Here is a 16,945-nt window from a genome sequence, read left to right as displayed (position 1 = left end):
TTATGTCTAGGGATTCCCAGCATGCAGGACTTTCCATGCTCAAGGCAGGATGGTCCCTGGGCAAACCAGGAAGAACTGGCTGCTTCAGTAGGGCACAGAGGGCCTGGCCCTGCATGGGAACGGCCTGTCTCCAGGGCGTTTGCCAACATCTGCTGCTGGCCATGACTCAGCACTTTCGATGGTGGAAAAACCACCACTTGTTTCCGAATCACAAACCCTAGGTGTGCCCTGACCCAAGTGGTCCCAGAAGGCGCACAGGAGGAACTGAGGCACTCACTCTCCACGTGGTCCATCTCCACGGCGACCAGAAGGGCCCACTCGTAGTAGCCCTTGCACTGCTGGGCCGGGCCCTGGCGGGTGAAGAGGTAGCCCAGGAGTATGTGGGTGAAGTCCCGGCCACACTCCCCTCAGGGAAGCCTCGAGAACAGACGTACAGCCTCCAGGAGGTAGTGCTGGGCCAGCCTGCTGGCACCCGCGTGCAGGCACAAGGTGCCAAAGTTGGCCAGCAACACTGCCTGGTTCCTCCGCTGGCCCAGGTCCCAAGCCACCCATAGGGCGTGGTAGTAGCCCTCGGCTGCCTGCCTCGTCCGTCCCGTCCTCTTCAGAGCCACGGCCACCAATGTTGGCAATCACACCCTCCTGGTCCTCGCTGACTACCGCTGCATCCTGGACAGACTGCAGGATGTTCAGGGCCACCAGGCTCTGCCCATGAAGCACATGCAGCCAGGCCAGGGCCACCAGGGGGTCCACGATGGCACGGACTCCGGCAACAGCACTGGTTTCCACCGACTGTGTCATGAAGGTGATGGCTGGGCCATGGTAGCCATGGTGGCTGTACGGCTGGGCCAGGCTGGCGTGGAGAAGGCCGCGCAGTGCCTGGCCTGTGCCTGGGATTAGGGAGGCCAGCGCTCGCCTGAGGTAGTGGGAAGTCTGGGTGGGGAGGCTGTGGGGCTGGAGGGCGTTCTGGAGCACCAGGTTCACGTTCCTCAGCGAACCAGCCAGCGAGTCCTGTGTCCTCAATGAGGCCACCTTGACACAGGTCAGCACCAGGTGGGGCAGGCACTCGCGGCTGTAGATGTCAGCCAGGAGTAGGCAGCAGTCTGAGAGCCACGCAGCGTCTCGGGCTCCCGAGTCCCTGTGCAAAAACAACAGCTGCTCTAGGAAGGGCAGGGCCTCCTCAGGCTGCTTGAGGTGCACGTGGTGCCTGGCCAGCAGGAAGCAGGCCCGGGCCTAGGCCTGCTGGCTCTGGCCACCCACCGCCCACTGCAGCACCAGCTGCAGGAGCTCCCCGTCTGCCTCGGTGCTGCAGATGTGGCCGGGCGTCCCCAGGAGCAGGGCCATGGCTTTGGGAACCACCTGTGTACACTTCTCCCGGTTCTGCTTCCAGTAAATGCCGGCCAGGTTGGCGTACACAGCCACCACCAGGAACAGGTCCCCAAAGCTGCCCTCCAGGACCCCCAGTGTTTCCTCCAAGTACACCCGGGCCTGGGACAGCTTGAGCCTCCTGCTGCACAGCCGCTCCAGGAGGAAGCAGAACCTGGCCAGGGCCATGAGGAGGCCACCTTTCTTGGCCGCCCCTGGGGCCTGTGCCAGGCGCCCAGTCAGCTCCTCCTCGTCGCTAAAGCTGCTGAACATGCTGCTCAGCCATGGCAGCGCCACGTTGTACAGGCCACAGAAGCTGGCCTTGAATCCAGAGGTGTTCAGGAACAGCAGCAGTGATCTCAGGGCCTCTGGATCCTCCCAGTTGTCCTCAGCTTCCAAGCAGAAGGAGGGCTCCTCGGGGTCCTGCAAGCTCACGTTGCTGGATGCTACACAGAGACCCCAGGACGCTGGCTCCTGGGGGCAGCCTGGGCAGGTCTTGCATTGTTCCAGAACATTCTTCACCTTCGGCAGGGTCTCCTGTGGCTCCAGGCCCAGGCAAGGTGGAGGTATTTCTGCAAGTCACAAAAACACCTAGACAGATTAGAGTCCAACAGTGAGTCCTTGGTCCACTTGGGGCAGGATCCCCGCATCCCCGTCCTCTGTGTCCCTGGCGCAGCTTGCCATGAGCCCTTGAGAATTATGCGCAATGCAAACCCGGGGTCTGGAGCACGTACGAACTCCGGGAACACAGAGAACACGCAGGCCTGTGGCCCGACTCTCCTACAAAATCACCCTTCTGTCCTGCTTTGTCGCCACCTCACAGCATGGTTTTAGGAGACTATGTCAGCTCAGTGATCCCTCAGAGATGCCTTTCCCTTTAGAAAGAATCAAAGCCTTCTAACTGGACCCATGTATATGCAGCACAACAACTACAAATGTAACTTTTGTCAGCATATTGGGGCCCCCCGGTGGGGTACAGGAATCCATGAAATCCTCAACAGCCAATCAGAGCTATGGATCAGCTCAAAAGCTGCTATGCAAAATTGGTAAAGCCACCGACGGCACAGGACAGGGGTGTTGTACCCATGTACCCAGCTCCGTGCAGGGAAACGGACCATCCCTGCAGGAAGGATGGGAAAGCTTCCAGGCCCCTGTGGCCACTTTCACCTTGGATGGTCTGAAAACCTGAAGCCCACAGTTCCTAAAGGGTTAACCAAGGCCAGACTGCTCCAGCAGCCCACTGGTGTCTGCTGGCTTTGGTGGATTCCTAGCCAAAGCCCCCTCCCAGAGGTGAGCAAACAAGCGCATTTCCTGTTGGAAAACCTGGGATGAAAGGAGGCATTACTGGGAAGGAAAAAACTAGATTTAAACAGACTCTCTGTTTCAAGCTCACATGTAAAAACTATTTTCAATACAAACTGTCTCCTTATTCATCTGTAAAGCCGTGGAATTAAAAAAATAAATAAATATGATTTAGAGGCAAATGTGACTTGACTACACTAGATGAGCTAAGAAATCTCCCCCACCCGGCAGAGGCACACAGCCCCTCCCAGCCACTACCCTGGCCTCCGGGGCAGCTGGAGAGCCACGTGCCTTTGCTCCCGAGACTTTGGCAGAGAGTGGAACCACCCCCTCCCCGAGGCAAACCTACAACAGCCTTCCCTTCCCCACTGGCTTCCCGGGCCTCCTCTGGGACCTTGTGCCTGCATCCCAAATGTACTGGGATGGATCCCATTCCCAGGGAACTTCCAAGGGCCCTTGGTGCATCCACATCACCAGGCTGTCCACATGCGGGCCCTGTGTGAGGGGAAGCGACAGAGTCGCACAGGGGAGACGGGAGGGCCTCCCTGAATCAGCCCCTCAGGAAGGAGCAGACCCTTCAGGGACCTCAGTCGAGGCCCCTGCAACCTAAGGCTCTGAATTCTGCTCCCCGCTGAGGGCTGTGTGGCCTCCCATCTCTGAGGCAGAGCACAGGGCAAGCTGCAGCTTCTCCAGGTCATGAAAAAGGAACCCACAGCTACGTGTGGGCCCCAGCAGTGGAAAGGATGCCCCACCTCGGTCGGGGACCAGGCGGGGGTCAGCATGTTCATTGGAAGAAGTGTGGGACCCCACAGCCTCCAGTGCCAGAGTAGACGGGAGGTTCAGGCCCACCTCAGGCGACGTCCCCCAAGCCCCCAGCCCGCACCACAGAGGGGTGACTGTCGCATCCAATGCCCACTGTACTCAGCTCTGTCCCCTCCCCCGGCATTACCCCAAGGCCCAACTCATAACCAGAGGAAGCCTGAGCCACTGGCAAAACCCACCTTGTTCCTGTGGCTGTTCGGTCTCAGCTTCCTCTACTGAGTCTGGCAAGGGAGAAAAGAGAAGCAATGAACACCCCCAGCCAGCACCTCTGCTCCCATGTCAGGTTGAGCTGGTGTCGGTGTTGCAGGGTGAGAGCATTGCAGGGTGCAAGGGTTGAAAGTCATATCATCCTCTTCCCTCCTGGATCATGGGAACAACATCACTGGGGGGTGTACACTTTCTGTGATATTGGGAGTAACATCGTCTTCTGTGCCTTGGAATATTAAGGACAATATCACGGGGGGGGGGGCATGTACATCTTCTGCAATATTGGGAATAATATTATCCCCTCTCCCCATGCATACTAGGAAAGATATCAGAGTGGGTGTTCACTTCCTGCGATATGGGGATTAATACCATCTTCTCCCCTTCTGCATATCAGGAAGAGTATCACACGGGGGTGTACGGTGTCTGCGATACTGGGAGTAATATCAACCTCTCAGCCTTGGAATATTAAGAAGAATATCACAGGGTGGATGTACACCCCCTACCATATTGGGAGTAATATCAGCCTCTCCTCTCCATGGATATTATGAACAATATCCCAGGCTGGATGTACGCCTCCTGCTCTATGGGGAGTCATATCCCTTCCAGGATACTCATAACAATATCACAGGGCGGGTGAACACAGCCTGCGATACTGGAACTATTATCATCCTCTCCCCATCCGGATACTGGGAACCATATCACAGAAGAGCTGTACCCTCCCTGCGATATTGGGAGTAATATCATGTGCTTCTTCCATGAATATTAGGAGCAATGTCACCGGGTGGCTGTCCATTCATTGCTATGTTGGGAGTCATGTCATACTCTACCCCCTGGATATTAGGATCAGTATCACAGGGTGAGTGTACACCTACTGCGATATTAAAACTAAGATCATGTTCTCTGTCCCTGGATATTAGGAACAACACCACAGGTAGGTGTACACCCCCAGCAGTATTAGGAGCAATAATATGATTAATTAGTAAACATCAATGATCGATTTTAATAATTATCAGGCTGATCTCGAACTCTTGACCTCAGGTGATCTGCCTACCTCAGCCACCCAAAGTGCTGTAATTACAGGCGTGAGCCACCGCGACCAGCCAACACTTCTTGACATCTCTTTTTGGACCTCAAATTTAGCATGCCAAAAACACACTTTTGATTCCCCCTGCTATAATCCACTCCTCCCATAGTCTTCCCGATCCCAATAACAGCATCTCTAGTCTTCCAGTTACTCAGGCCAAAATCCTTGACATCATCCTGAAAACTTCTTTTTCTCTCTCTTGTCATCCAACCCATTTAAACTCTCCTTTCAAAATATATGCCAGACCTAACCACTTCTCACTTTCCTCATCATTTCCAACCAGGTCCAGCCCTCATCATAGCACTTTAAGTTACTGCAAAAGCCTCCCAATCGCCAGGCACAGTGGCTCATGCCTGTAATCCCAAGCACTTTGGTAGGCCAAGGCAGGTGGATCATCAGAGGTCAGGAGCTCAAGACCAGCCTGGCCAACATGGTGAAACCCCTCTACTAAAAATACAAAACATTAACCAAGCATGGTGATGGGTGCCTGTACTCCCAGCTATTCGGGAGGCTGAAGCAGAAGAATCACTTGAACTCAGAAGACAGAGTTTACAGTGAGCCGAGATCGTGCCGTTGCACTCCAGCCTGGGTGACAAGAGCAAAACTCCATCTCAGGAGGTTAAAAAAAAAAAAAAAGCCTCCCAACCGACCTCTCTCCTTCCACCTTTCACCCTGCCCTGCATTCTACCTTCCTCTCTAAAACATTTCAGAAGAGAAAAAAATTATATCCACAGAGAGAGAAAGTACAAATGGGGTGAAATGTTTGGGGAATCTGAGGGAAGAGTATATGGGAATTCTCCGTACTATTTTTGCAACTTTTCCATAAGTCTGGATTATTTCGAATTGAAGAATTAAACAAAGAAAAAAAAAAAAAAACACTATCTCCCTTTGTGAATCCATCCTGTCTTTCCCCTGGCAACTTAAGGACGCTCTCAACTAACACATCTATTTTTTCATGAACACTAAAAGAAATGTTGCCTAGCTTTGACTTTCTGTGCTTGGCAGTAGAAGTGTGTGTGTGTGTGTGTGTGTGTGTGTGTGTGTGTGTGTGTGTGTGTGTGTGTGTGTGTTTCATATATATGTGTGTGTGCATATATATGTGTGGGTTGTATGTACATATAGAGAGGGAGAAATATATATGTGTGTATATATATAAATATATATTGTATATTTACAACGGTAATGTGTGTATATATATAAATATATGTGTGTGTGTAGATATATATAATACATACCCCATAGCCTGTCCTTAACCAGTTCTAAACTTAGTCGGAAAAATACATACCTAAGCAGAGAATTTCAATTTAATATGATGAGTATTTTGATAGAGGGATGTGTTGCTATGGAACACGTTGCTAAGACACAAAACCTCCTAGATGGGACAATGAATGAACGAAGTTTTCCACCTATAGGCACCCCCTCTGATATCCCCTCAAACCTTTATAGTTATATGCATTTGCTTCCCCCAGGACCCTCGTTTCATAACGGTTAGTCCTAGAGCCTAGCAAGTTCCTACTACAGCTGGCAAACATATGCCATTCAAGAAACAGTGGCGGAGTGAATGACGAGTTAAGAACCATTTGTCAGCCAGTGCTCAGTAATACAACATGCACTGGTATGCAAATTATATTTTTGTTGAAAGCAACAGCAGGATCACAAATTATCTTTCCAGAGAAAGCAAACCTCAAAAGCTTCTTTACCCTACTAAAGCACGTTCTGAGAAGCTCCCCTTATATAAAAGAAAACCTCCTCATTCGTTATCAATGGCATGTAAACCTAATAAGCCTCCGCCTCTGATGACATCTCTTCCATCCCCAGGGCTAGATAAAGGAGGTTCCGGAAACCCTGGTAGTTGTGAAGGTGGCTCCCAGCTCTGACAGTCTTGAACCCTGCGGGCACGGAGGTCACACAGCAGAAGAACAACCGAGGGAAGCATCATCAGGCTTCCAGTATGTTTGAACCAGAGACGGCAAATAGGCTGCAGCCAACTGAAAACACCAGAGATTCATGGTGGCCACCTGAGAGGTTATGCTCTTAAAAAACAAAAATAAAAAATAAAAATTAAAAAACGAAGAAAGGAAGGGGTCAAGAATCCATCAGGTCTGACTGAGACGTGTATCAGTGACTAACACCCCGTATGGCAAAGTACTCCGGTGCGCTTTGGGTACTCACAGCTTCAGCAGTATTCAAAGGCGTGTGTTTCCCTAAGACTAAGCCACAGGAATGCCCCCAGCAACACTGCCAGGAGAAACGTCTCCCATGGATTTGGTAGAAACACAGTTGTCTTTAACAAATTAACACTGAATAAATCCTGACTTATTAGAGCCTGTGAGAATGACATTCTCAATGATAACAGTTATCACTACAATCTCCAAACATCTGCGATCCTGCAGGGAGGAGCTGTGACAGTGCAGGCCAAGTGTCCAGAATGCTTCCCAGACTGCCTGTTAAAGAATAAAAGAAATGAAATCCCCTGTAAGAATGTCTTCACTCACATTTAGCCAGTTGTTCCTTTGTGTGCATCTCTGTGCTAACATGGCCATTCTTCCCCACAGCCTGAAGTCATATGCTAAAATCAATGAGACTCACATGAAGCCAGAAACGTGCAGATGCGAGGAAACCACCACAAAGGAAATGGGCTGGAGAGTGTGGCCAGGAGGATGGTACTTCCTAGGAAGCAATTACTTCATCTCTACCCATGAAGCAGGCAGCTGTCATTGTCCCCCAGGCCCACGCCAGCCACTCGAAGTAGGTTCTAACCAAACTACCTCCAACAAGCAATGTAAATACACCACACAATTGGCTTCTGAAAGGACACCTTGCAACCAACAAGAAACTGTTAGCACAACTTTGACAAACTGTGCAACTAAAAACGTTGGAAAGGGACAAACACTGCCACATTTTGACTCAAATACTGTTACGTGGTAGCACTGCAATAATTCACTGAAACAAAAGAATGAATGAGGAATATGTTTATATAGGAATCAGAGGAAGCATGACTAATCATTTAAAGAAATAGGTCAAGAAACTGCTACGTTCAAATGCTACCGTGAGACACTGTCAGGGCCTTAGGCAAATTCACTTCTCTTGGTCCTGTTTCTAGGTTCATCAAAACCCAGCTTTGGACTAGGGAATCTGTTGCTTCCCAAAGCCTTCCTTCTGTGATTCCAGCGCAGATTTTAGGACTGCTCTCCCACTTGGTAGATGAAAGCACTTTCGATGTAGAACAGGAAGAGTACATTTCTGTGTTGAATGCGGCTTGGGACCTACTCTATGAGGAAGAATATCATCATGTAACTTTAAGCATGACGACAAGGCGCACTCTAGATAAGGATAACACATAAGATGTGGCCATACACTTGTGCGTGCCTGGCAGGGAGATGGAGAAGTCTCATTTAATGAAGCCGGGGTGCCTGTTGCACCTGAACATCCTCAGTCCATGTCAAGTTCACAACGTCCTTCTGACATCAAACCACAGGTATCACATACTTTTCCATACTTTCTACCCAAGATTAAAATATGCAGAGCACCGTGATAAAGACGCCTCCATTCCTAGCATGTTGGCTCTCATTCCGTAGAATTACATACTTTCGGTGCAAAATGGTGACCAGGTTGCAGCGGCAAGCAAGACTGGGCTCCGTGGGGACAGCAGGCCCTGCAGGAGCCACCACTCCTGTCTCCACAGTCTGCTGCAGCTGCAGAGAAGCTGTGGCTGAGGCCATTCACTTTGTGAGAGAACCGCACAGGAGGGAAAAGGTAGGGAAGGTCGGGAAGAGGGCAATGTCATGCTTCTGAGCCCAAGCCAAGCCATCGCATCCCCTGTGACTTGCACTTATATGCCTAGATGGCTTGAAGTAACTGAAGAATCACAAAAGAAGTGCAAATGCCCTGTCCCACCTTAACTGATGACATTCCACCACAAAATAAGTGAAAATGACCGGTCCTTTCCTTAAGCGATTATATTATCTTGTGAAATTCCTTTTCCTAGCTCATCCTGGCTCAAAAAGCTCCCACACTGAGCACCTTGTGACCCCCACTCCTGCCCACCAAAGAACAACCCCCCTTTGACTGTAATTTTCCTTTACCTACCCAAAACCTATAAAACGGCCCCACCCTTATTTCCCTTCGCTGACTCTCTTTTTCGGACTCAGCCCGCCTGCACCCAGGTGACTAAAAAGGTTTATTGCTCACACAAAGCCTGTTTGGTGGGCTCTTCACACGGACGCGCATGACAGGTAGGTGCAGAGCCAGAGAAGGACCTGTGATGAGAACAGAAAGGAATGCGTCTCCCTGTACACACACTCGGATTTTATGACAATGTGCGCAGGGGGCTGAACTGAGATGCCTGAGAACATTCCTCCAAGTTCTTTTGCTGATTTTCTAAATATTGGTGTAAAATCTGAACTCAGACAAAATTTTTTAAAATCGCTTCAATCAACATCTTTGTCTAGTGCTCAGCATCATACCTACGTGATCATCTAGAAAAGCAACTTCTCTTCTAAGGCTCACAGCCTCCTATTAATTCTCAGGGATTTTACAAGGGAATGCACCTCTCATTCGCATCAAGAACTGTGGGGAAAAGAAAGAGAGATCAGCCTGTTACTGTGTCTATATAGAAAGAAGTAGACATAAGAGACTCCATTTTGTTCTGTCTTTGAGATACTGTTAATCTGTGACCTTACCCCCAACCTTGTCCTTGCAAGAGACATGTGCTGCGGTGACTCAAGGTTTAATGGATTTTGGGCTGTGCAGGATGTGTCTTTGTTAAACAAGTGCCTGAAGGCAGCTTGCTGGTTAAAAGTCATCACCATTCTCTTAATTTCAACTACCCAGGGACACCTACACGGCCAAACGTCGCAGGGACCTCTGCCTAGGAAAGCTAGGTATTGTCCAAGGTTTCTCCCCATTATTACTGAAGCAATAATGCTAAAAGGTTTATGGAGATGTTTGCATATGCATCTCAAGGCACAGCATTTTCCTTTAAACTTATTCATGTCACAGAGATTTTTGTTCATATGTCTTACTGCCGATTTCCTCCCTACAATGATCCTATTGTCCTGCCACTCCCTTATCTTTAAGATGGTAAAGATAATTATCAATAAATACTAAGGGAACTCAGAGACCGGTGCCGGCGTGGGTCCTCTGTAAGCTGAGCGCCGGTCCCCTGGGCCCCCGCTTTTCTTTCTCTATACTTTGTCTCTGTGTCTTATTTCTTTTCTCAAGTCTCTCGTTCCACCTAACGAGAAACACCCATAGGTGTGGAGGGGCAGGCCACCCCTTCAAAGAACACACACAACTACCGTTAAAGAAATGCTTAATTTACTTACATAATTTTTTAAACACCCAGATTTGAAATACAACAGAGAAGACCACTTTTTGATAGCTCTGCTTTCCAACTGCGAACTGCGGGTGGAGAAAATAACCTGCCATGATTTCTAACCAGTCAACAACCTGTCTTCCCTGGCTGCAGTAGGAGCAGTCTTTCTGAGCTCAGGATGAAAAAGAACCCAGCTGGTTAGGGGACAGACAATCATCAGTTCTCAGCGGGCTTCCCGGGTCCCAAATCCCCATGTGATACGTGGAAGTAAAAAGCTATCAATGACCAAGCATCAGAACGCTTATCCCACCTCGCCATCTGCTTCTCCTGCCACGCAAATTTAAAAATAATAAGCCTGCTATTAGAGAACAGAGTTGGTGCTGCATCTGTCTTCCTAAAATTACAGATAATTACCAGCCCACAATGGCTTCTAATCAGATTTGAGTAGTCCCTTAGACAGGAAGCTAAATTGCCTCAGCCCTAAACTGAGAAGAAAACAGAAACTGGACCGCTCTAGGTTCGATTTTTTTCCCCCTTGTTCTAAAGTTGCTGTTCCCGAATCTCCTTCTACTGTCTTGTTTATAAAATGTATAAGAAACAAGGAAATTCAAAGACATGATAGAAATGGCCACTTTTTCTAGGTACAAACTTTGTGAACATTATTTTCAGCTGCTGGGCTTTTTCTCCACAAATTGTGAGCCTGGAGTACATTTTCTCCCTCGTGGTTACACATTCAGAGTCAGGGAATGTGACTTTAGCAGTAAAGAGGGGAGTGCAGTGAGAAGTGATTGGGCACTGAGAAGGGCAGACAGGGACTCTACCTCGGTGGCCTACAGCATTCCTGGGCCTCCGACTTTACTTTTCCATCTGTACAAGGGATCTAAAGGCCAGTGATTCCAGGCCACGACAGCTCTTCATACACACATACACAAATATCACACGCCTGTGTGAAAAGCTGTGACACTTGGCTGATTTTCTGAAGAAGTTATCTTGTATCATTTCTACTCAAGTACTCCACCTCCTTCCAGACAAGTATCTGAGGATGATGGGCTATCCCACAGCCATGTGTGTAACCTCTCCTGCTTACGATCCCTGTTCACATAGCATTTTCCAAAAGCATTTGCTGTGAAGTGACAGAAGAAAGAAGAATAAGGTTCTTTCAGCCCATTCATTCATTCATTCATTCATTCAACAAATATTGACTAACTATCTACGTGCCAATCACTGGTGATATAACAGGGAACATACATTTTTGTAGGTAGAGACAGACAACCAAAAAGTATGTTAAGGAGTGATCAATACTGTAGAGGAAAATACACCAGGAAACAGGAAAGAAGAATACCCCTAGCCACCCTACACTGGGGTGACGCTAGCGTTACAAAATGGAAACAGCGGCCGGGCACCGTGGCTCACACCTGTACTCTCAGCTCTTTGGGAGACTGAGGCAGGCAGATCACCTGAGTTCAGGAGTTCAAGATCAGCTTGACCAAAACGGCGAAACCCTGTCTCTACTAAAAACATAAAAATTAGCTGGACGTGGTGGCACATGCCTGTAATCTCAGTTACTCAGGAAGCTGAGGCACAAGAATCACTTGAACCTGGGAGGCAGAGGTTGGAGTGAGCCGAGATCATGCCACTGCACTCCAGCCTGGGTGACAGAGCAAGGATCTGTCTCAAAAAATGTAAAAATTAAAAAAAAATGTAAACAGAGAATAAGATACCAAAAGAAAGAACATGAACGATTAGTTGTAACAAAAGCCTTTGTAAGCTGTTACTTTCCTTCCTGGATCCTTGTCCCTTACAAACAGAAAAAAAAGGCGGATAGGGGGTAGCATCAAAATGATGTTTTAAGATCGTTTCGGGTTTCAGATGTCTGACAGCCATACTCATGTACTTCAAGGAAAAAGCTCTAGCTCTAGAAGCCATCTGGGCAATGGTTTAATGTCTTTTTTTTTCTTTTTTTTTCCAGAGAGTTTTAAAATACAGGAAAACGTGTGTGTTTATTTGGCTGCTCTGTGCCCGCACACGTGCAAACTGTGCTAACAGGTTTCTCCAAGTTTTGCTGAATTTGCCAGCTTGCCATAAACAGGCTTCCATGTCTTAATTGTCTATAAATAACACAAACACACAAAAATGCAAATCAAGACAAACTGTCCCTTCAACTGCTGCTGCCATGATGACAGCAAGCGACAATTGGCCAAATCAATACGTGGAGACTGAAGCTGTCCGGCAGAGAGCACAGGGTCCACGGCTTTTCCCATAGCATTTAAAGAAACAAGCGGAAACGGCTCTCCACACAGGACAGACACGTCCTTTGTTCTTTGAATCAATACTGCCAATGCCCAAAATACTTTCTCCATCACACTATCTATATGGAATTCACGTTCCTTCCAATGCCATGAGTAACATCAGTGATAGACTATGTTGAGCCATAATGACCCATTAGCATTCATTTTCCTCTAAAATGTTGAAATAATAACACTGAGTGTGGGCTCACGAGGTGCCAGGCTCTGAGTTTGATCTCGTTTAGTTCTCATTGAAATTCTGCAAGATCAGTACCATATTCTCTCATTTTTCATAGATGAGGAAACTGAGGCATAGAAAGGCTAAGTAAGTCGTCCATGGTCACAGGTGATTTAGGAAGTTTTCTTCAAACTTTCAAAAGTTAACTACTGCTACTATTACACATGGGTTTTTGTTTGCTTTTGTTTGTTTTGAGACAAGGTCTTGCTCTGACCAGGCTGGAGTGCAGTGGCATGATGATGGTTCACTGCAGCCTCCACTTCCCGGGCTCAAGTGATTCTCACACCTCAGCCTCTCCAGTAGCTGGGATTACAGGCATGAGCCACCACACCTGGCTAATTTTTTAATTTTTATTTTTTGTAGGGATGGGCTTTCACCATGTTGCCCAGACTGGTTCCAAACTCTGGGCTCAAGAGATCCTCCCAGGTCGGCCTCCCAAAGTGCTGGGATTACAGGTGTAAGCCACTGGGCACAGCCCTACACATGTGACTTATACAAAGTCAGAGCAGTGAGCAGGAAGAGAACAGAGACTTCAGCGAGTCTCCTGGCTGTTGTTACACCATATCCCTCCTCCGTACCGTAATGTGTCTACACCCACCAAGCTCCTAGACGTTGAAGGCAGGCCAGCTCAGAGACGAAACAGCAGTCAAGAAAGGGAAGATGCAGACATGCGTCTTGATTTCAGCTCGAGCGTGCCTCTCTGCCCTGCAGCTGCACAGGCAGAAACCAGGGGCCGTGAGTCTCAGGCAGTGTTTGGTTCCTGGCAGGTCATCTTTTGGGAGACCATCCCATACAATTAGTGTTACACTTCTCAAAAAGGAAGTGAGACTTTTATAGAAAAATCGATTCCATTTGGGAGAAAGGCCTAATAAAACCACAAAAGGATAATACATTCATACAACAACGAATTCAATTCATCTGTCACAAACAAATCCCAAAGCCCTCTGGGCACACAGCTGCTTTTCTGAGCTGAAATTCAACTCCAGTTGAGAAACAGGTCAACTTTTCTAAAAAGATTTCTTTTTCACATGCTTTCAATAAAAATTCCTTTCCCTTTTCCAGATTTAATGGCTCTGTTGGCCTTCCTCTCATTTAGGCCATGAACACTGACTGCATGTCTGCTATGGCCGGGACTCCAAGGGAAGCACCCTAGGGAACACAGATGACCGCAGCACAGCTACACCCTCAAGGAGCACACACGAGGAAGGCAAGATGATACAATCGCAGCCTTCACACAGAAAAGAACTTGGCATCCGTACCCCGTCCCGTTTCTAGAAAACAATGATGCTCAGTCAGTAACATTTACCGAACAGCCTGCAGTGTGGAGGCAGCACGAGGGGGTTCCATGCAGGGAAAAGCACCTTCAGAAGAGGGCATGCAAGCAATGTGGAGGTAGGAGACGCCCCCACGCACAAGGGCCAGCCTGGGGGCCTGCAGAAATGCTCATGCATCTGGGAAGAGGGAGAGAGGACAAGATACTTAAATGCTCCAAAATGAATAGAAGCCTCCCAAGAACCTCCCCCGAAATGGGGCAGGGATTTACAAAAGACCAAACCGAGCATGTGCCGTTACCTGAGCATAGCGCCACGGGAGCGAGCTATTCGAGGAAGAAACAGGGTCCCTAGAAGCCTGAGCCTCTACTCCCAGCTCTGCGACTCATTCACCCTGTGACCTTGGTGAAGGCTCTTAGCTTCTGTGAGCCACAAGAGAATCACGGGAAAACAGAAGATAGGAAAACTGCTCTGCCTTTTTCACAGAACTGCTGAGGGAATAAAATCAGATAATGGATTTTTAAATTCTCTGTGAATTACAAAGCAAAATGCAAACGTATGAAATCATTCTTACCATTCATAACAGCACCATCAAATTAAGAGCAGAGTTAAGACCACAGCATTTTCCAACCCCCGACTCCCGAGAGAAATAGTGAGTCCAGCCGATGTATTTGGGCGACCCCAGTATCTAGGCTTTGAGAGCCTCAAACCGCTCATGAACTCTGACAGTATCACTCCAGCCCAGTGCTCATTAAGTTCTCCAAGACAGCCAACTGACATAAAATACTACAGCTTTTCCAGCTGGGCTTGAAGCCCTCCAAGCTCACAGCACAGCTCAACAATGAAGAAGAGGTTTTCTGCCACTAGACTCAAAACCTGGCTTTTGTAGATTCCCATAGAAAGAACATTCAAGGCCAGGCATGGCAGCTCATGCCTGTAATCCCAGCAATTTGGGAAGCCGAGGCAGGAGGATCACCTGAGGTCAGAAGTTCAAGAACACCCTGGCCAATATGGCAAAGCCCCGTCTGTACTAAAACTACAAAAATTAGCCGGGCATGCTGGTGGGCACCTGTAATCCCAGCTACTCGGGAGGCTGAGGCAGGAAAATCGCTTGAACTCAGGAGGCCGAGGTAGCAGTGAGCTGAGGTCACGCCACTGCCCTCCAGACTGGATGACAAGAGGGAAACCCCATCTCAAAAAAAAAAAAAAAAGAAAAAAAGAGCATTCTTTTTTGCTGATGTTAAATTTCCTGTGCTTAACACAGAGAAATCATACAACACTGAAATCCTGAAAAACATATCATAAAAAGCATTTAGTGACTGAAAACACATTCAATATAACCTGTAACAGTGAGTTCCCCTCCTCTTTCCAGCCAGCTCCACTGACGCTGTGACCCTAAACAATGCTTCCACTACCACAGAGGAAAATTAATAGGACCACTTACCCCTCTCAGCTGACAGCTAAACCACTGTTTCTCCCTGGGCTCACTAAAGATGACCTTTACCCAAAACCAGGCTGCAACGACCCTGTAGATGTTGACTAACAATTTCAAAATTCCCATATTCTTTGTCCACTCCTAAGGAAGATGAACTGAAGCCAGGTGTCTCCAAGTCAGAACTAACAGAGGCCTTAAACATGAGATGGCCCATTCCCTTCTTTGACAACCGGGGGATCTAAAGCTGAGCATATGGAAGAAAACAACCTGTTTAGTAACGAAGTGAAAACCAAACCCTAGTCACCCAACCTCCGGTCCGGAACTCCTGCGACAATCCAGCACCCATACAGGATGAGTCTTCCTAACCAGAAACTCCAAAATCCACAACTTTTGAGTGCCGACGTGACGCTCAACGAAATGTTCATTGGAACAGCTCAGACTCGATTTTTGAATTCAGGAGGCTCAACCAGAAAGTATAATACATATATTCAAAAATCCAAAAATGTAAAAAAATCTGAGACACTTCTGGTTCCAAGCAGTTTGAATGAGGGATATTCAACCTGCATTTTTTTTTTTTTCTCTAATGAAGGAAATTAAAAACGAGGCCCGAGCAAAGTCATTCAAATCCATACTAAAGTCATTCAATAGTTTAATTAGTACCCATTTAAAGTTAAGTGCTACCCGCAGATATTTAAAAGGATGAATACTTACATGCCTATAATCCCAGAACTTTGGAAGGCCGAGGCGGGAGGATCACCTGATGTCAGGAGTCCAAGACCAACCCGGCCAGCACGGTGAAACTCCATCTCTACTATAAATGCAAAAATTAGCTGGGCGTGGTGGTGCACACCTGTTATCCCAGCTACTCGGGAGGCTGAGGCACGAGAATCGCTTGAACCTCGGGGGAGCACGTTGCAGTGAGCCGAGATCACACCACTGTACTCCAGCCTGGACCACAGAGCAAGACTCTATCTCAAAAAAAAAAAAAAAAAAAAAAAAAAAAAAAAAAAATTTAAATTGTGTTTTCACATGGAGCCCATGTTCCCAGAACACAAGCCCTGCTCTATGCTCCAAGGGCACACAGGGTGCCCCTTTATCTTAATGCTCACCATATTCCATGGCAGCCATTGGCACGTGTCTGTCCATCACACTAGACTTCCTGTGCATGAGGCAGGGATCATATATTATTACCTTTCTGTCCCCAATGTCTGCCCTAGAAGACACTCAGTAAATGACTCCTGAACTAAGTCAGTTACTAAGATATGTTAAACTTGTATTAACAAAATTGATTTAATAAGTTTGCTAATGCAGCACTCGTACCACTCAGCTTAAATCTCAACCTGCGGATTTATCTTGTGTTCTGCTAGATTATCACCTATTAACATTCAGGAAGCACCTAGTATGTGCTAGGCATTACTAATTGCTGGGGACCTAGTAGTGATAAAACAACATTCCTTGTTCAAAGAGAAGTTCTAGTATAAAGAGGAATAGAAGGAACAGGCTAGATTGATGAGAGAGCTAAGAAAAGGACAGGCTGCCATGGGAAGCACCTGCTCTTGTCTGGATGGTACACAGTTAACAAAGTCTGAGTGCTTCATATAGCATAAGATCATCTCCTCCAA

The 16,945-nt window shown here is 47.7% G+C and overlaps 1 pseudogene; it reads right to left on the bottom strand.

The window, feature by feature from the left end:
• Positions 1 to 16,945, bottom strand: part of LOC139357741 (SH3 domain and tetratricopeptide repeat-containing protein 1-like) — a 50,279-nt pseudogene that overhangs the window by 13,172 nt on the left and 20,162 nt on the right.

Source organism: Macaca nemestrina, chromosome 13, assembly GCF_043159975.1.
Source record: "Macaca nemestrina isolate mMacNem1 chromosome 13, mMacNem.hap1, whole genome shotgun sequence".
Classification (NCBI taxonomy): domain Eukaryota; kingdom Metazoa; phylum Chordata; class Mammalia; order Primates; family Cercopithecidae; genus Macaca; species Macaca nemestrina.
The sequence above is the reverse complement of the archived record's forward strand: the minus strand, read 5'-3'. Positions and strand labels throughout refer to the sequence as shown.